Below are 19506 nucleotides of genomic sequence, written 5' to 3'. Positions count from 1 at the left end.
CGCCAGCTTACGGCAGTCAGTTGCTCACTGTTTGACCTTTGCAATGAAGCCTGAGCCTACAGCATTCAAGCCAGCCAAGGAAGGAAGGTACGAGAGCGAAAATAGCTTTCCTGCCCTCACCAAGAACACACACCTTGAGCAAATAAAGTGCCAGACTTACAAGGCCCTATCGCCACCGGAGCATCACTTTTAGTGACGCCCCGGAGGCACTATGCACTGCGCGGTATTTACAAGATGGCGTTCAGCCACTTTTTGTGGCTTAACACCACCTTGTAAATACGGCCCCTTAGCACGCAGCGCGTTCCCTGGAAGGGGCGTGCAATGGTTGTTGTTGGGAGTGTGCCACAGCAACACCATAGCATTTTGATGCTGCTCCAGATTTAGGAGTTGGCGTAAATCTGCGTCAGCGCCAAAATCCAACGCCATCCCAGGGGTGTCGTTAGAGTGGCGCACTGAGGAGAAATGTTTTCATTTCTCCTTGTTTTTGCTCTTTCTATGTGTGATGCATTCTGCAGCACACATAGAAGTAAGAGCAAATCACCATTGAAGATTTTTTTTTTGGGCAGGAAGGTGTCCCTTCCTGCACAAAAACAATTTCCCCCTCAACGCAGTCATCCTTGTACCATGGTGCAAGAACGGCTGCGTTGGCGCTCAGCAGCTAATTTAGAGCTGGCGCAGGGGGAAGCACAGGGGTGCGCTGTATTCTACTAAATACGGCGCTTCCCTGCATTTTGAAAATGACGGCGCGTGGGGCTTGCAAATTTGGCACAGCGTCGCGCTTAGTCATTTTCTTGTAAATCTGGGCCAAAATGTCTAAAGGATAGAGGCTTTTTATGTCATGTTCGATGAAGACCATGCAAATGACTCTAGTCGTACTGCAGAAGAGAGCACCATGTGCAGTTTCTTGCTTTGGGATGTAGTCTCCCACTCTCTGTCACCAACCCTCCGAGCAGGGTTGGAGCCGTTGCATTTCTGTGCCCAGGCTCGTTGGTCTAGGGGTATGATTCTCGCTTAGGGTGCGAGAGGTCCCGGGTTCAAATCCCGGACGAGCCCATTTTAGCGGAAAACAATCAAATCCTGCTCAAAATACAAAACCCCTCAACATTTCTCATTCCACTCGAAGCATTGTTGCGCAAAACATATTTTTTGCCTCAGGCGAAAAATGGATTACAATGCCTTGGCTTCCTTCCTGCTTGCTCTCAGTGCGCCCTGTGTGATGATTTCACAGGCTTTCCTTCCTGGCAATTAGGCATCAGATATTTGTCTGTCTCTGCCCGCAGCTGTGGGATTTTTCAGGACGTCTGAGTGTATGCATGCTGGCTGACACCGCTGCAATTTTCACACTTACCCCTCGCATTCCGAGCAACTGCTGATAAAGTATAGAGGAAATCGTGCAAACATATGAGGGGAACTGTGCTCCTTCAGTCAAACCAGCAAGCTTGTTTCTGTAGTGTAGTGGTTATCACGTTCGCCTCACACGCGAAAGGTCCCCGGTTCGAGACCGGGCAGAAACACTTGGCAGCAGCAGCTTTTGTGTTTGCTCCCTAAAACCTCAGTCTCTCTCAATGCACACTTAGACAGAAATGACCTTTAAAAACTTGTGACCTGTGTAAAACGTGCTTTACTATTGCAGGACGCTAAAAAGTTATCTGCATCCCTCGGTGGTCGTGCATGTGCATTGTTTCTTGTTCTGTTTTTTTTTTTTTTTCTTGGCCATGTTATATTGTGGGGCCTTTAAAGCTGTGACTTTGATAGGAACATTGCAAGCGGCAAAATCAACAAGTACAGACTGAAGAGTCCGACCTGCACACTGTTTTGGCTGTCAGGATGGCCGAGTGGTCTAAGGCGCCTGACTCAACAGAGCTTGATCTTCAGTGAAGCTGAGCCTTCTGGTCTCTTCATGGAGGCGTGGGTTCAAATCCCACTTCTGACAGGTGTATTTTCTTCCCTTAAATCTTGCTCTGCTTGCAGAGCCAGCTCCTCACACCACTATCTTTGGAAGCTGCTGTGGCATGTGAGGAGAAATCCACCAACCCATCGGCTGGGCCCTCAATCAAAATTCTGTGTATTACTGGAAGGGGCGTCTCAGGCACACCTTCTGTTAGAGCTGCACTTTATGACAGTAACTACCATGCTGGTTTCTACTTAAGCAGTTGATTCTATCGTTTGAAGTGAGGCTCTCCTGCCACCTTTTGGGCAAAGAAGACACTGCCCCTGCAACAACACAGGCAGACAAGCTCAAACTAGGTTTCTTGGTTAGGTGGGCGGAGCATATTGGCAATGGTGCCTCCTCGTGACTTGCAATTTACATGAAGAAGACAGAGAGGCAGCAGTAGGCAGTACCCATGAACCCCTGAACACTGTCTTGCGACTAGCACACAATTCTGAAATGAGGCGGGGGAAAGGAGGTGATTTCCCCATCAAGGGTCATTCCGGGAAATCAGCCACCCTGCGTCTCCCAGGTGAGTGTTTCAGGCCTATGAGCCACTAATATAAATCTCGCCTGATCGAGCGCTGATCGAGCAAGTGTGCTTGAATCCAAGAGGCATGCTCCTCTGGCTCAAGAGCTAGCAGGCCCTTCAGTGCTTCTGGTTGGGAAGTCTAAGGTGCAAGGGTCCATGACTTGCAGCGGGTTACAACTACCAGAAAGGGTCTGCTTTTCACATCAGTGCCCTAGTTCAGCTCACTGGCACAGGGCATTTTGACTACCTCTTGCCTTGCTAGAGACAAACAAAAAATCCTTGACAGAAAACATCAATTGCTATGGCACGCTTAGAGAGAGAGAGCCTCCAAATGGCCCTGCTTTTCGGAAAGACGCTTCAGAAGATGTTTCAAATGACTCTGCAGCGGCAGTCTAGTTGGTATAGGGGTATGATTCTCGCTTCGGGTGTGAGAGGACCTCGGTTCAAATCCCAGACAAACCCCTACCTTTATAGGTTCAGTCTGTGTTTTAAACAGGAGTATTTCTGCTTTTCACTCTTGTAAGATGTCATGTTGCAATGCAATACATGCTTTATACTGGCGTCGAGACGGTTCAGCATCATGAAGGTATGCGAGATTTCTTTGCAACTGCTTTTCTGTGCTGGAGCAGCAGTGCTCGTAGGAACATTAAATGCACAGTGCTTCTCCATGGTAATTTCGGGTCCAGTTCTGAAATCACCTCTTGGAATGAAAGTGATCCCAGTTCCTTTCTTCCAAGGGAAGAGATCGTGTTCCGGAAGGCTCAGCTTTGAGCGTCATGAACATTGGCCCTCATCCTTGCATCCCAGTCCAATGCATAGCCACATAAAGCAAGCAGGTGTGTCTGTTTCCATAGTGTGGTGGTTCCAGTACAATGCATAGCCACATGAAGCAAGCCGGCAATTGTGTCTGTTTGTGTAGTGTAGTGGTTATCATGCGCACCTCACATGCGAAAAGTCCCTGGTTCGAGTTGCTGGGCTTTTTCACAGTATTTGCATTTCCTGCCTCACCTGACAGGCAAGCTGAGATAAAAGAGACTGTGTCTATCCCTCACCATCGTGAGGTACTACGCTCCTGGGGCATCTGTCACAGCTCACCAAGAGGAGTTGCGCCAGCTTACGGCAGTCAGTTGCTCACTGTTTGACCTTTGCAATGAAGCCTGAGCCTACAGCATTCAAGCCAGCCAAGGAAGGAAGGTACGAGAGCGAAAATAGCTTTCCTGCCCTCACCAAGAACACACACCTTGAGCAAATAAAGTGCCAGACTTACAAGGCCCTATCGCCACCGGAGCATCACTTTTAGTGACGCCCCGGTGGCACTATGCACTGCGCGGTATTTACAAGATGGCGTTCAGCCACTTTTTGTGGCTTAACACCACCTTGTAAATACGGCCTCTTAGCACGCAGCGCGTTCCCTGGAAGGGGCGTGCAATGGGTGTTGTTGGGAGTGTGCCACAGCAACACCATAGCATTTTGATGCTGCTCCAGATTTAGGAGTTGGCGTAAATCTGCGTCAGCACCAAAATCCAACGCCATCCCAGGGGTGTCGTTAGAGTGGCGCACTGAGGAGAAATGTTTTCATTTCTCCTTGTTTTTGCTCTTTCTATGTGTGATGCATTCTGCAGTACACATAGAAGTAAGAGCAAATCACCATTGAAGATTTTTTTTTTGGGCAGGAAGGTGTCCCTTCCTGCACAAAAACAATTTCCCCCTCAACGCAGTCATCCTTGTACCATGGTGCAAGAACGGCTGCGTTGGCGCTCAGCAGCTAATTTAGAGCTGGCGCAGGGGGAAGCACAGGGGTGCGCTGTATTCTACTAAATACGGCGCTTCCCTGCATTTTGAAAATGACGGCGCGTGGGGCTTGCAAATTTGGCACAGCGTCGCGCTTAGTCATTTTCTTGTAAATCTGGGCCAAAATGTCTAAAGGATAGAGGCTTTTTATGTCATGTTCGATGAAGACCATGCAAATGACTCTAGTCGTACTGCAGAAGAGAGCACCATGTGCAGTTTCTTGCTTTGGGATGTAGTCTCCCACTCTCTGTCACCAACCCTCCGAGCAGGGTCGGAGCCGTTGCATTTCTGTGCCCAGGCTCGTTGGTCTGGGGGTATGATTCTCGCTTAGGGTGCGAGAGGTCCCGGGTTCAAATCCCGGACGAGCCCATTTTAGCTGAAAAAAATCAAATCCTGCTCAAAATACACAACCCCTCAAGATTTCTCATTCCACTCGAAGCATTGTTGCGCAAAACATATTTTTTGCCTCAGGCGAAAAATGGATTACAATGCCTTGGCTTCCTTCCTGCTTGCTCTCAGTGCGCCCTGTGTGATGATTTCACAGGCTCTCCTTCCTGGCATTTAGGCATCAGATATTTGTCTGTCTCTGCCCGCAGCTGTGGGATTTTTCAGGACGTCTGAGTGTATGCATGCTGGCTAACACCGCTGCAATTTTCACACTTACCCCTCGCATTCCGAGCAACTGCTGATAAAGTATAGAGGAAATCGTGCAAACATATGAGGGGAACTGTGCTCCTTCAGTCAAACCAGCAAGCTTGTTTCTGTAGTGTAGTGGTTTTCACGTTCGCCTCACACGCGAAAGGTCCCTGGTTCGAGACCGGGCAGAAACACTTGGCAGCAGCAGCTTTTGTGTTTGCTCCCTAAAACCTCAGTCTCTCTCAATGCACACTTAGACAGAAATGACCTTTAAAAACTTGTGACCTGTGTAAAACGTGCTTTACTATTGCAGGACGCTAAAAAGTTATCTGCATCCCTCGGTGGTCGTGCATGTGCATTGTTTCTTGTTCTGTTTTTTTTTTTTTTTCTTGGCCATGTTATATTGTGGGGCCTTTAAAGCTGTGACTTTGATAGGAACATTGCAAGCGGCAAAATCAACAAGTGCAGACTGAAGAGTCCGACCTGCACACTGTTTTGGCTGTCAGGATGGCCGAGTGGTCTAAGGCGCCAGACTCAAGAGAGCTTGATCTTCAGTGAAGCTGAGCCTTCTGGTCTCTTCATGGAGGCGTGGGTTCAAGTCCCACTTCTGACAGGTGTATTTTCTTCCCTTAAATCTTGCTCTGCTTGCAGAGCCAGCTCCTCACACCACTATCTTTGGAAGCTGCTGTGGCATGTGAGGAGAAATCCACCAACCCATCGGCTGGGCCCTCAATCAAAATTCTGTGTATTACTGGAAGGGGCGTCTCAGGCACACCTTCTGTTAGAGCTGCACTTTATGACAGTAACTACCATGCTGGTTTCTACTTAAGCAGTTGATTCTATCGTTTGAAGTGAGGCTCTCCTGCCACCTTTTGGGCAAAGAAGACACTGCCCCTGCAACAACACAGGCAGACAAGCTCAAACTAGGTTTCTTGGTTAGGTGGGCGGAGCATATTGGCAATGGTGCCTCCTTGTGACTTGCAATTTACATGAAGAAGACAGAGAGGCAGCTGGGAGTAGGCAGTACCCATGAACCCCTGAACACTGTCTTGCGACTAGCACACAATTCTGAAATGAGGCGGGGGAAAGGAGGTGATTTCCCCATCAAGGGCCATTCCGGGAAATCAGCCACCCTGCGTCTCCCAGGTGAGTGTTTCAGGCCTATGAGCCACTAATATAAATCTTGCCTGATCGAGCGCTGATCGAGCAAGTGTGCTTGAATCCAAGAGGCATGCTCCTCTGGCTCAAGAGCTAGCAGGCCCTTCAGTGCTTCTGGTTGGGAAGTCTAAGGTGCAAGGGTCCATGACTTGCAGCGGGTTACAACTGCCAGAAAGGGTCTGCTTTTCACATCAGTGCCCTAGTTCAGCTCACTGGCACAGGGCATTTTGACTACATCTTGCCTTGCTAGAGACAAACAAAAAATCCTTGACAGAAAACATCAATTGCTATGGCACGCTTAGAGAGAGAGAGCCTCCAAATGGCCCTGCTTTTCGGAAAGACGCTTCAGAAGATGTTTCAAATGACTATGCAGCGGCAGTCTAGTTGGTATAGGGGTATGATTCTCGCTTCGGGAGTGAGAGGACCTCGGTTCAAATCCCAGACAAACCCCTACCTTTATAGGTTCAGTCTGTGTTTTAAACAGGAGTATTTCTGCTTTTCACTCTTGTAAGATGTCATGTTGCAATGCAATACATGCTTTATACTGGCGTTGAGACGGTTCAGCATCATGAAGGTATGCGAGATTTCTTTGCAACTGCTTTTCTGTGCTGGAGCAGCAGTGCTCGTAGGAACATTAAATGCACAGTGCTTCTCCATGGTAATTTCGGGTCCAGTTCTGAAATCACCTCTTGGAATGAAAGTGATCCCAGTTCATTTCTTCCAAGGGAAGAGATCGTGTTCCGGAAGGCTCAGCTTTGAGCGTCATGAACATTGGCCCTCATCCTTGCATCCCAGTCCAATGCATAGCCACATAAAGCAAGCAGGTGTGTCTGTTTCCATAGTGTGGTGGTTCCAGTACAATGCATAGCCACATGAAGCAAGCCGGCAAGTGTGTCTGTTTGTGTAGTGTAGTGGTTATCATGCGCACCTCACATGCGAAAGGTCCCTGGTTCGAGTCGCTGGGCTTTTTCACAGTATTTGCATTTCCTGCCTCACCTGACAGGCAAGCTGAGATAAAAGAGACTGTGTCTATCCCTCACCATCGTGAGGTACTACGCTCCTGGGGCATCTGTCACAGCTCACCAAGAGGAGTTGCGCCAGCTTACGGCAGTCAGTTGCTCACTGTTTGACCTTTGCAATGAAGCCTGAGCCTACAGCATTCAAGCCAGCCAAGGAAGGAAGGTACGAGAGCGAAAATAGCTTTCCTGCCCTCACCAAGAACACACACCTTGAGCAAATAAAGTGCCAGACTTACAAGGCCCTATCGCCACCGGAGCATCACTTTTAGTGACGCCCCGGAGGCACTATGCACTGCGCGGTATTTACAAGATGGCGTTCAGCCACTTTTTGTGGCTTAACACCACCTTGTAAATACGGCCCCTTAGCACGCAGCGCGTTCCCTGGAAGGGGCGTGCAATGGGTGTTGTTGGGAGTGTGCCACAGCAACACCATAGCATTTTGATGCTGCTCCAGATTTAGGAGTTGGCGTAAATCTGCGTCAGCACCAAAATCCAACGCCATCCCAGGGGTGTCGTTAGAGTGGCGCACTGAGGAGAAATGTTTTCATTTCTCCTTGTTTTTGCTCTTTCTATGTGTGATGCATTCTGCAGCACACATAGAAGTAAGAGCAAATCACCATTGAAGATTTTTTTTTTGGGCAGGAAGGTGTCCCTTCCTCCACAAAATCAATTTCCCCCTCAACGCAGTCATCCTTGTACCATGGTGCAAGAACGGCTGCGTTGGCGCTCAGCAGCTAATTTAGAGCTGGCGCAGGGGGAAGCACAGGGGTGCGCTGTATTCTACTAAATACGGCGCTTCCCTGCATTTTGAAAATGACGGCGCGTGGGGCTTGCAAATTTGGCACAGCGTCGCGCTTAGTCATTTTCTTGTAAATCTGGGCCAAAATGTCTAAAGGATAGAGGCTTTTTATGTCATGTTCGATGAAGACCATGCAAATGACTCTAGTCGTACTGCAGAAGAGAGCACCATGTGCAGTTTCTTGCTTTGGGATGTAGTCTCCCACTCTCTGTCACCAGCCCTCCGAGCAGGGTCGGAGCCGTTGCATTTCTGTGCCCAGGCTCGTTGGTCTAGGGGTATGATTCTCGCTTAGGGTGTGAGAGGTCCCGGGTTCAAATCCCGGACGAGCCCATTTTAGCGGAAAACAATCAAATCCTGCTCAAAATACAAAACCCCTCAACATTTCTCATTCTACTCGAAGCATTGTTGCGCAAAACATATTTTTTGCCTCAGGCGAAAAATGGATTACAATGCCTTGGCTTCCTTCCTGCTTGCTCTCAGTGCGCCCTGTGTGATGATTTCACAGGCTTTCCTTCCTGGCAATTAGGCATCAGATATTTGTCTGTCTCTGCCCGCAGCTGTGGGATTTTTCAGGACGTCTGAGTGTATGCATGCTGGCTGACACCGCTGCAATTTTCACACTTACCCCTCGCATTCCGAGCAACTGCTGATAAAGTATAGAGGAAATCGTGCAAACATATGAGGGGAACTGTGCTCCTTCAGTCAAACCAGCAAGCTTGTTTCTGTAGTGTAGTGGTTATCACGTTCGCCTCACACGCGAAAGGTCCCTGGTTCGAGACCGGGCAGAAACACTTGGCAGCAGCAGCTTTTGTGTTTGCTCCCTAAAACCTCAGTCTCTCTCAATGCACACTTAGACAGAAATGACCTTTAAAAACTTGTGACCTGTGTAAAACGTGCTTTACTATTGCAGGACGCTAAAAAGTTATCTGCATCCCTCGGTGGTCGTGCATGTGCATTGTTTCTTGTTCTGTTTTTTTTTTTTTTTCTTGGCCATGTTATATTGTGGGGCCTTTAAAGCTGTGACTTTGATAGGAACATTGCAAGCGGCAAAATCAACAAGTGCAGACTGAAGAGTCCGACCTGCACACTGTTTTGGCTGTCAGGATGGCCGAGTGGTCTAAGGCGCCTGACTCAAGAGAGCTTGATCTTCAGTGAAGCTGAGCCTTCTGGTCTCTTCACGGAGGCGTGGGTTCAAATCCCACTTCTGACAGGTGTATTTTCTTCCCTTAAATCTTGCTCTGCTTGCAGAGCCAGCTCCTCACACCACTATCTTTGGAAGCTGCTGTGGCATGTGAGGAGAAATCCACCAACCCATCGGCTGGGCCCTCAATCAAAATTCTGTGTATTACTGGAAGGGGCGTCTCAGGCACACCTTCTGTTAGAGCTGCACTTTATGACAGTAACTACCATGCTGGTTTCTACTTAAGCAGTTGATTCTATCGTTTGAAGTGAGGCTCTCCTGCCACCTTTTGGGCAAAGAAGACACTGCCCCTGCAACAACACAGGCAGACAAGCTCAAACTAAGTTTCTTGGTTAGGTGGGCGGAGCATATTGGCAATGGTGCCTCCTCGTGACTTGCAATTTACATGAAGAAGACAGAGAGGCAGCTGGGAGTAGGCAGTACCCATGAACCCCTGAACACTGTCTTGCGACTAGCACACAATTCTGAAATGAGGCGGGGGAAAGGAGGTGATTTCCCCATCAAGGGTCATTCCGGGAAATCAGCCACCCTGCGTCTCCCAGGTGAGTGTTTCAGGCCTATGAGCCACTAATATAAATCTCGCCTGATCGAGCGCTGATCGAGCAAGTGTGCTTGAATCCAAGAGGCATGCTCCTCTGGCTCAAGAGCTAGCAGGCCCTTCAGTGCTTCTGGTTGGGAAGTCTAAGGTGCAAGGGTCCATGACTTGCAGCGGGTTACAACTACCAGAAAGGGTCTGCTTTTCACATCAGTGCCCTAGTTCAGCTCACTGGCACAGGGCAGTTTGACTACCTCTTGCCTTGCTAGAGACAAACAAAAAATCCTTGACAGAAAACATCAATTGCTATGGCACGCTTAGAGAGAGAGAGCCTCCAAATGGCCCTGCTTTTCGGAAAGACGCTTCAGAAGATGTTTCAAATGACTCTGCAGCGGCAGTCTAGTTGGTATAGGGGTATGATTCTCGCTTCGGGTGTGAGAGGACCTCGGTTCAAATCCCAGACAAACCCCTACCTTTAAAGGTTCAGTCTGTGTTTTAAACAGGAGTATTTCTGCTTTTCACTCTTGTAAGATGTCATGTTGCAATGCAATACATGCTTTATACTGGCGTCGAGACGGTTCAGCATCATGAAGGTATGCGAGATTTCTTTGCAACTGCTTTTCTGTGCTGGAGCAGCAGTGCTCGTAGGAACATTAAATGCACAGTGCTTCTCCATGGTAATTTCGGGTCCAGTTCTGAAATCACCTCTTGGAATGAAAGTGATCCCAGTTCCTTTCTTCCAAGGGAAGAGATCGTGTTCCGGAAGGCTCAGCTTTGAGCGTCATGAACATTGGCCCTCATCCTTGCATCCCAGTCCAATGCATAGCCACATAAAGCAAGCAGGTGTGTCTGTTTCCATAGTGTGGTGGTTCCAGTACAATGCATAGCCACATGAAGCAAGCCGGCAAGTGTGTCTGTTTGTGTAGTGTAGTGGTTATCATGCGCATCTCACATGCGAAAAGTCCCTGGTTCGAGTCGCTGGGCTTTTTCACAGTATTTGCATTTCCTGCCTCACCTGACAGGCAAGCTGAGATAAAAGAGACTGTGTCTATCCCTCACCATCGTGAGGTACTACGCTCCTGGGGCATCTGTCACAGCTCACCAAGAGGAGTTGCGCCAGCTTACGGCAGTCAGTTGCTCACTGTTTGACCTTTGCAATGAAGCCTGAGCCTACAGCATTCAAGCCAGCCAAGGAAGGAAGGTACGAGAGCGAAAATAGCTTTCCTGCCCTCACCAAGAACACACACCTTGAGCAAATAAAGTGCCAGACTTACAAGGCACTATCGCCACCGGAGCATCACTTTTAGTGACGCCCTGGTGGCACTATGCACTGCGCGGTATTTACAAGATGGCGTTCAGCCACTTTTTGTGGCTTAACACCACCTTGTAAATACGGCCTCTTAGCACGCAGCGCGTTCCCTGGAAGGGGCGTGCAATGGGTGTTGTTGGGAGTGTGCCACAGCAACACCATAGCATTTTGATACTGCTCCAGATTTAGGAGTTGGCGTAAATCTGCGTCAGCACCAAAATCCAACGCCATCCCAGGGGTGTCGTTAGAGTGGCGCACTGAGGAGAAATGTTTTCATTTCTCCTTGTTTTTGCTCTTTCTATGTGTGATGCATTCTGCAGCACACATAGAAGTAAGAGCAAATCACCATTGAAGATTTTTTTTTTGGGCAGGAAGGTGTCCCTTCCTGCACAAAAACAATTTCCCCCTCAACGCAGTCATCCTTGTACCATGGTGCAAGAATGGCTGCGTTGGCGCTCAGCAGCTAATTTAGAGCTGGCGCAGGGGGAAGCACAGGGGTGCGCTGTATTCTACTAAATACGGCGCTTCCCTGCATTTTGAAAATGACGGCGCGTGGGGCTTGCAAATTTGGCACAGCGTCGCGCTTAGTCATTTTCTTGTAAATCTGGGCCAAAATGTCTAAAGGATAGAGGCTTTTTATGTCATGTTCGATGAAGACCATGCAAATGACTCTAGTCGTACTGCAGAAGAGAGCACCATGTGCAGTTTCTTGCTTTGGGATGTAGTCTCCCACTCTCTGTCACCAACCCTCCGAGCAGGGTCGGAGCCGTTGCATTTCTGTGCCCAGGCTCGTTGGTCTAGGGGTATGATTCTTGCTTAGGGTGCGAGAGGTCCCGGGTTCAAATTCCGGACGAGCCCATTTTAGCGGAAAACAATCAAATCCTGCTCAAAATACAAAACCCCTCAACATTTCTCATTCCACTCGAAGCATTGTTGCGCAAAACATATTTTTTGCCTCAGGCGAAAAATGGATTACAATGCCTTGGCTTCCTTCCTGCTTGCTCTCAGTGCGCCCTGTGTGATCATTTCACAGGCTCTCCTTCCTGGCAATTAGGCATCAGATATTTGTCTGTCTCTGCCCGCAGCTGTGGGATTTTTCAGGACGTCTGAGTGTATGCATGCTGGCTGACACCGCTGCAATTTTCACACTTACCCCTCGCATTCCGAGCAACTGCTGATAAAGTATAGAGGAAATCGTGCAAACATATGAGGGGAACTGTGCTCCTTCAGTCAAACCAGCAAGCTTGTTTCTGTAGTGTAGTGGTTATCACGTTCGCCTCACAAGCGAAAGGTCCCCGGTTCGAGACCGGGCAGAAACACTTGGCAGCAGCAGCTTTTGTGTTTGCTCCCTAAAACCTCAGTCTCTCTCAATGCACACTTAGACAGAAATGACCTTTAAAAACTTGTGACCTGTGTAAAACGTGCTTTACTATTGCAGGACGCTAAAAAGTTATCTGCATCCCTCGGTGGTCGTGCATGTGCATTGTTTCTTGTTCTGTTTTTTTTTTTTTTTCTTGGCCATGTTATATTGTGGGGCCTTTAAAGCTGTGACTTTGATAGGAACATTGCAAGCGGCAAAATCAACAAGTGCAGACTGAAGAGTCCGACCTGCACACTGTTTTGGCTGTCAGGATGGCCGAGTGGTCTAAGGCGCCAGACTCAAGAGAGCTTGATCTTCAGTGAAGCTGAGCCTTCTGGTCTCTTCATGGAGGCGTGGGTTCAAATCCCACTTCTGACAGGTGTGTTTTCTTCCCTTAAATCTTGCTCTGCTTGCAGAGCCAGCTCCTCACACCACTATCTTTGGAAGCTGCTGTGGCATGTGAGGAGAAATCCACCAACCCATCGGCTGGGCCCTCAATCAAAATTCTGTGTATTACTGGAAGGGGCGTCTCAGGCACACCTTCTGTTAGAGCTGCACTTTATGACAGTAACTACCATGCTGGTTTCTACTTAAGCAGTTGATTCTATCGTTTGAAGTGAGGCTCTCCTGCCACCTTTTGGGCAAAGAAGACACTGCCCCTGCAACAACACAGGCAGACAAGCTCAAACTAGGTTTCTTGGTTAGGTGGGCGGAGCATATTGGCAATGGTGCCTCCTCGTGACTTGCAATTTACATGAAGAAGACAGAGAGGCAGCTGGGAGTAGGCAGTACCCCTGAACCCCTGAACACTGTCTTGCGACTAGCACACAATTCTGAAATGAGGCGGGGGAAAGGAGGTGATTTCCCCATCAAGGGCCATTCCGGGAAATCAGCCACCCTGCGTCTCCCAGGTGAGTGTTTCAGGCCTATGAGCCACTAATATAAATCTCGCCTGATCAAGCGCTGATCGAGCAAGTGTGCTTGAATCCAAGAGGCATGCTCCTCTGGCTCAAGAGCTAGCAGGCCCTTCAGTTCTTCTGGTTGGGAAGTCTAAGGTGCAAGGGTCCATGACTTGCAGCGGGTTACAACTACCAGAAAGGGTCTACTTTTCACATCAGTGCCCTAGTTCAGCTCACTGGCACAGGGCATTTTGACTACCTCTTGCCTTGCTAGAGACAAACAAAAAATCCTTGACAGAAAACATCAATTGCTATGGCATGCTTAGAGAGAGAGAGCCTCCAAATGGCCCTGCTTTTCGGAAAGACGCTTCAGAAGATGTTTCAAATGACTATGCAGCGGCAGTCTAGTTGGTATAGGGGTATGATTCTAGCTTCGGGTGTGAGAGGACCTCGGTTCAAATCCCAGACAAACCCCTACCTTTATAGCTTCAGTCTGTGTTTTAAACAGGAGTATTTATGCTTTTCACTCTTGTAAGATGTCATGTTGCAATGCAATACATGCTTTATACTGGCGTCGAGACGGTTCAGCATCATGAAGGTATGCGAGATTTCTTTGCAACTGCTTTTCTGTGCTGGAGCAGCAGTGCTCGTAGGAACATTAAATGCACAGTGCTTCTCCATGGTAATTTCGGGTCCAGTTCTGAAATCACCTCTTGGAATGAAAGTGATCCCAGTTCCTTTCTTCCAAGGGAAGAGATCGTGTTCCGGAAGGCTCAGCTTTGAGCGTCATGAACATTGGCCCTCATCCTTGCATCCCAGTCCAATGCATAGCCACATAAAGCAAGCAGGTGTGTCTGTTTCCATAGTGTGGTGGTTCCAGTACAATGCATAGCCACATGAAGCAAGCCGGCAAGTGTGTCTGTTTGTGTAGTGTAGTGGTTATCATGCGCATCTCACATGCGAAAAGTCCCTGGTTCGAGTCGCTGGGCTTTTTCACAGTATTTGCATTTCCTGCCTCACCTGACAGGCAAGCTGAGATAAAAGAGACTGTGTCTATCCCTCACCATCGTGAGGTACTACGCTCCTGGGGCATCTGTCACAGCTCACCAAGAGGAGTTGCGCCAGCTTACGGCAGTCAGTTGCTCACTGTTTGACCTTTGCAATGAAGCCTGAGCCTACAGCATTCAAGCCAGCCAAGGAAGGAAGGTACGAGAGCGAAAATAGCTTTCCTGCCCTCACCAAGAACACACACCTTGAGCAAATAAAGTGCCAGACTTACAAGGCACTATCGCCACCGGAGCATCACTTTTAGTGACGCCCTGGTGGCACTATGCACTGCGCGGTATTTACAAGATGGCGTTCAGCCACTTTTTGTGGCTTAACACCACCTTGTAAATACGGCCTCTTAGCACGCAGCGCGTTCCCTGGAAGGGGCGTGCAATGGGTGTTGTTGGGAGTGTGCCACAGCAACACCATAGCATTTTGATACTGCTCCAGATTTAGGAGTTGGCGTAAATCTGCGTCAGCACCAAAATCCAACGCCATCCCAGGGGTGTCGTTAGAGTGGCGCACTGAGGAGAAATGTTTTCATTTCTCCTTGTTTTTGCTCTTTCTATGTGTGATGCATTCTGCAGCACACATAGAAGTAAGAGCAAATCACCATTGAAGATTTTTTTTTTGGGCAGGAAGGTGTCCCTTCCTGCACAAAAACAATTTCCCCCTCAACGCAGTCATCCTTGTACCATGGTGCAAGAATGGCTGCGTTGGCGCTCAGCAGCTAATTTAGAGCTGGCGCAGGGGGAAGCACAGGGGTGCGCTGTATTCTACTAAATACGGCGCTTCCCTGCATTTTGAAAATGACGGCGCGTGGGGCTTGCAAATTTGGCACAGCGTCGCGCTTAGTCATTTTCTTGTAAATCTGGGCCAAAATGTCTAAAGGATAGAGGCTTTTTATGTCATGTTCGATGAAGACCATGCAAATGACTCTAGTCGTACTGCAGAAGAGAGCACCATGTGCAGTTTCTTGCTTTGGGATGTAGTCTCCCACTCTCTGTCACCAACCCTCCGAGCAGGGTCGGAGCCGTTGCATTTCTGTGCCCAGGCTCGTTGGTCTAGGGGTATGATTCTTGCTTAGGGTGCGAGAGGTCCCGGGTTCAAATTCCGGACGAGCCCATTTTAGCGGAAAACAATCAAATCCTGCTCAAAATACAAAACCCCTCAACATTTCTCATTCCACTCGAAGCATTGTTGCGCAAAACATATTTTTTGCCTCAGGCGAAAAATGGATTACAATGCCTTGGCTTCCTTCCTGCTTGCTCTCAGTGCGCCCTGTGTGATCATTTCACAGGCTCTCCTTCCTGGCAATTAGGCATCAGATATTTGTCTGTCTCTGCCCGCAGCTGTGGGATTTTTCAGGACGTCTGAGTGTATGCATGCTGGCTGACACCGCTGCAATTTTCACACTTACCCCTCGCATTCCGAGCAACTGCTGATAAAGTATAGAGGAAATCGTGCAAACATATGAGGGGAACTGTGCTCCTTCAGTCAAACCAGCAAGCTTGTTTCTGTAGTGTAGTGGTTATCACGTTCGCCTCACAAGCGAAAGGTCCCCGGTTCGAGACCGGGCAGAAACACTTGGCAGCAGCAGCTTTTGTGTTTGCTCCCTAAAACCTCAGTCTCTCTCAATGCACACTTAGACAGAAATGACCTTTAAAAACTTGTGACCTGTGTAAAACGTGCTTTACTATTGCAGGACGCTAAAAAGTTATCTGCATCCCTCGGTGGTCGTGCATGTGCATTGTTTCTTGTTCTGTTTTTTTTTTTTTTTCTTGGCCATGTTATATTGTGGGGCCTTTAAAGCTGTGACTTTGATAGGAACATTGCAAGCGGCAAAATCAACAAGTGCAGACTGAAGAGTCCGACCTGCACACTGTTTTGGCTGTCAGGATGGCCGAGTGGTCTAAGGCGCCAGACTCAAGAGAGCTTGATCTTCAGTGAAGCTGAGCCTTCTGGTCTCTTCATGGAGGCGTGGGTTCAAATCCCACTTCTGACAGGTGTATTTTCTTCCCTTAAATCTTGCTCTGCTTGCAGAGCCAGCTCCTCACACCACTATCTTTGGAAGCTGCTGTGGCATGTGAGGAGAAATCCACCAACCCATCGGCTGGGCCCTCAATCAAAATTCTGTGTATTACTGGAAGGGGCGTCTCAGGCACACCTTCTGTTAGAGCTGCACTTTATGACAGTAACTACCATGCTGGTTTCTACTTAAGCAGTTGATTCTATCGTTTGAAGTGAGGCTCTCCTGCCACCTTTTGGGCAAAGAAGACACTGCCCCTGCAACAACACAGGCAGACAAGCTCAAACTAGGTTTCTTGGTTAGGTGGGCGGAGCATATTGGCAATGGTGCCTCCTCGTGACTTGCAATTTACATGAAGAAGACAGAGAGGCAGCTGGGAGTAGGCAGTACCCCTGAACCCCTGAACACTGTCTTGCGACTAGCACACAATTCTGAAATGAGGCGGGGGAAAGGAGGTGATTTCCCCATCAAGGGCCATTCCGGGAAATCAGCCACCCTGCGTCTCCCAGGTGAGTGTTTCAGGCCTATGAGCCACTAATATAAATCTCGCCTGATCAAGCGCTGATCGAGCAAGTGTGCTTGAATCCAAGAGGCATGCTCCTCTGGCTCAAGAGCTAGCAGGCCCTTCAGTTCTTCTGGTTGGGAAGTCTAAGGTGCAAGGGTCCATGACTTGCAGCGGGTTACAACTACCAGAAAGGGTCTACTTTTCACATCAGTGCCCTAGTTCAGCTCACTGGCACAGGGCATTTTGACTACCTCTTGCCTTGCTAGAGACAAACAAAAAATCCTTGACAGAAAACATCAATTGCTATGGCATGCTTAGAGAGAGAGAGCCTCCAAATGGCCCTGCTTTTCGGAAAGACGCTTCAGAAGATGTTTCAAATGACTATGCAGCGGCAGTCTAGTTGGTATAGGGGTATGATTCTAGCTTCGGGTGTGAGAGGACCTCGGTTCAAATCCCAGACAAACCCCTACCTTTATAGCTTCAGTCTGTGTTTTAAACAGGAGTATTTATGCTTTTCACTCTTGTAAGATGTCATGTTGCAATGCAATACATGCTTTATACTGGCGTCGAGACGGTTCAGCATCATGAAGGTATGCGAGATTTCTTTGCAACTGCTTTTCTGTGCTGGAGCAGCAGTGCTCGTAGGAACATTAAATGCACAGTGCTTCTCCATGGTAATTTCGGGTCCAGTTCTGAAATCACCTCTTGGAATGAAAGTGATCCCAGTTCCTTTCTTCCAAGGGAAGAGATCGTGTTCCGGAAGGCTCAGCTTTGAGCGTCATGAACATTGGCCCTCATCCTTGCATCCCAGTCCAATGCATAGCCACATAAAGCAAGCAGGTGTGTCTGTTTCCATAGTGTGGTGGTTCCAGTACAATGCATAGCCACATGAAGCAAGCCGGCAAGTGTGTCTGTTTGTGTAGTGTAGTGGTTATCATGCGCACCTCACATGCGAAAGGTCCCTGGTTCGAGTCGCTGGGCTTTTTCACAGTATTTGCATTTCCTGCCTCACCTGACAGACAAGCTGAGATAAAAGAGACTGTGTCTATCCCTCACCATCGTGAGGTACTACGCTCCTGGGGCATCTGTCACAGCTCACCAAGAGGAGTTGCGCCAGCTTACGGCAGTCAGTTGCTCACTGTTTGACCTTTGCAATGAAGCCTGAGCCTACAGCATTCAAGCCAGCCAAGGAAGGAAGGTACGAGAGCGAAAATAGCTTTCCTGCCCTCACCAAGAACACACACCTTGAGCAAATAAAGTGCCAGACTTACAAGGCCCTATCGCCACCGGAGCATCACTTTTAGTGACGCCCCGGTGGCACTATGCACTGCGCGGTATTTACAAGATGGCGTTCAGCCACTTTTTGTGGCTTAACACCACCTTGTAAATACGGCCCCTTAGCACGCAGCGCGTTCCCTGGAAGGGGCGTGCAATGGGTGTTGTTGGGAGTGTGCCACAGCAACACCATAGCATTTTGATGCTGCTCCAGATTTAGGAGTTGGCGTAAATCTGCGTCAGCACCAAAATCCAACGCCATCCCAGGGGTGTCGTTAGAGTGGCGCACTGAGGAGAAATGTTTTCATTTCTCCTTGTTTTTGCTCTTTCTATGTGTGATGCATTCTGCAGCACACATAGAAGTAAGAGCAAATCACCATTGAAGATTTTTTTTTTGGGCAGGAAGGTGTCCCTTCCTGCACAAAAACAATTTCCCCCTCAACGCAGTCATCCTTGTACCATGGTGCAAGAACGGCTGCGTTGGCGCTCAGCAGCTAATTTAGAGCTGGCGCAGGGGGAAGCACAGGGGTGCGCTGTATTCTACTAAATACGGCGCTTCCCTGCATTTTGAAAATGACGGCGCGTGGGGCTTGCAAATTTGGCACAGCGTCGCGCTTAGTCATTTTCTTGTAAATCTGGGCCAAAATGTCTAAAGGATAGAGGCTTTTTATGTCATGTTCGATGAAGACCATGCAAATGACTCTAGTCGTACTGCAGAAGAGAGCACCATGTGCAGTTTCTTGCTTTGGGATGTAGTCTCCCACTCTCTGTCACCAACCCTCCGAGCAGGGTCGGAGCCGTTGCATTTCTGTGCCCAGGCTCGTTGGTCTAGGGGTATGATTCTCGCTTAGGGTGCGAGAGGTCCCGGGTTCAAATCCCGGACGAGCCCATTTTAGCGGAAAACAATCAAATCCTGCTCAAAATACAAAACCCCTCAACATTTCTCATTCCACTCGAAGCATTGTTGCGCAAAACATATTTTTTGCCTCAGGCGAAAAATGGATTACAATGCCTTGGCTTCCTTCCTGCTTGCTCTCAGTGCGCCCTGTGTGATGATTTCACAGGCTCTCCTTCCTGGCAATTAGGCATCAGATATTTGTCTTTCTCTGCCCGCAGCTGTGGGATTTTTCAGGACGTCTGAGTGTATGCATGCTGGCTGACACCGCTGCAATTTTCACACTTACCCCTCGCATTCCGAGCAACTGCTGATAAAGTATAGAGGAAATCGTGCAAACATATGAGGGGAACTGTGCTCCTTCAGTCAAACCAGCAAGCTTGTTTCTGTAGTGTAGTGGTTATCACGTTCGCCTCACACGCGAAAGGTCCCCGGTTCGAGACCGGGCAGAAACACTTGGCAGCAGCAGCTTTTGTGTTTGCTCCCTAAAACCTCAGTCTCTCTCAATGCACACTTAGACAGAAATGACCTTTAAAAACTTGTGACCTGTGTAAAACGTGCTTTACTATTGCAGGACGCTAAAAAG

At 48.7% G+C, this 19506-nt stretch overlaps 12 non-coding genes across 12 annotated transcripts; all 12 read left to right on the top strand.

Annotated features, from left to right (window-relative positions):
- Positions 1-981: 981 nt before the first annotated feature.
- TRNAP-AGG (transfer RNA proline (anticodon AGG)) lies at positions 982-1053 on the top strand. The gene has a single exon. It is a non-coding gene; the product is annotated as a tRNA-Pro (tRNA).
- A 388-nt stretch (positions 1054-1441) lies between these two features.
- On the top strand, positions 1442-1514 carry TRNAV-CAC (transfer RNA valine (anticodon CAC)). The gene has a single exon. It is a non-coding gene; the product is annotated as a tRNA-Val (tRNA).
- Positions 1515-4550: 3036 nt separating this feature from the next.
- On the top strand, positions 4551-4622 carry TRNAP-AGG (transfer RNA proline (anticodon AGG)). The gene has a single exon. It is a non-coding gene; the product is annotated as a tRNA-Pro (tRNA).
- A 388-nt stretch (positions 4623-5010) lies between these two features.
- TRNAV-CAC (transfer RNA valine (anticodon CAC)) lies at positions 5011-5083 on the top strand. Its single transcript has one exon. It is a non-coding gene; the product is annotated as a tRNA-Val (tRNA).
- A 3040-nt stretch (positions 5084-8123) lies between these two features.
- On the top strand, positions 8124-8195 carry TRNAP-AGG (transfer RNA proline (anticodon AGG)). The gene has a single exon. It is a non-coding gene; the product is annotated as a tRNA-Pro (tRNA).
- A 388-nt stretch (positions 8196-8583) lies between these two features.
- TRNAV-CAC (transfer RNA valine (anticodon CAC)) lies at positions 8584-8656 on the top strand. The gene has a single exon. It is a non-coding gene; the product is annotated as a tRNA-Val (tRNA).
- A 3500-nt stretch (positions 8657-12156) lies between these two features.
- TRNAV-CAC (transfer RNA valine (anticodon CAC)) lies at positions 12157-12229 on the top strand. Its single transcript has one exon. It is a non-coding gene; the product is annotated as a tRNA-Val (tRNA).
- A 307-nt stretch (positions 12230-12536) lies between these two features.
- Positions 12537-12648, top strand: TRNAL-CAA (transfer RNA leucine (anticodon CAA)). Its single transcript has 2 exons — positions 12537-12574; positions 12603-12648. It is a non-coding gene; the product is annotated as a tRNA-Leu (tRNA).
- A 3081-nt stretch (positions 12649-15729) lies between these two features.
- Positions 15730-15802, top strand: TRNAV-CAC (transfer RNA valine (anticodon CAC)). Its single transcript has one exon. It is a non-coding gene; the product is annotated as a tRNA-Val (tRNA).
- Positions 15803-16109: 307 nt separating this feature from the next.
- TRNAL-CAA (transfer RNA leucine (anticodon CAA)) lies at positions 16110-16221 on the top strand. Its single transcript has 2 exons — positions 16110-16147; positions 16176-16221. It is a non-coding gene; the product is annotated as a tRNA-Leu (tRNA).
- Positions 16222-18842: 2621 nt separating this feature from the next.
- Positions 18843-18914, top strand: TRNAP-AGG (transfer RNA proline (anticodon AGG)). Its single transcript has one exon. It is a non-coding gene; the product is annotated as a tRNA-Pro (tRNA).
- A 388-nt stretch (positions 18915-19302) lies between these two features.
- TRNAV-CAC (transfer RNA valine (anticodon CAC)) lies at positions 19303-19375 on the top strand. Its single transcript has one exon. It is a non-coding gene; the product is annotated as a tRNA-Val (tRNA).
- Positions 19376-19506: the final 131 nt, after the last annotated feature.

The sequence above is a fragment of the Pleurodeles waltl genome, unplaced genomic scaffold, assembly GCF_031143425.1.
Source record: "Pleurodeles waltl isolate 20211129_DDA unplaced genomic scaffold, aPleWal1.hap1.20221129 scaffold_72, whole genome shotgun sequence".
NCBI classification, from domain to species: Eukaryota; Metazoa; Chordata; class Amphibia; order Caudata; family Salamandridae; genus Pleurodeles; species Pleurodeles waltl.
This window is presented reverse-complemented; position numbering and strand designations above follow the sequence as displayed.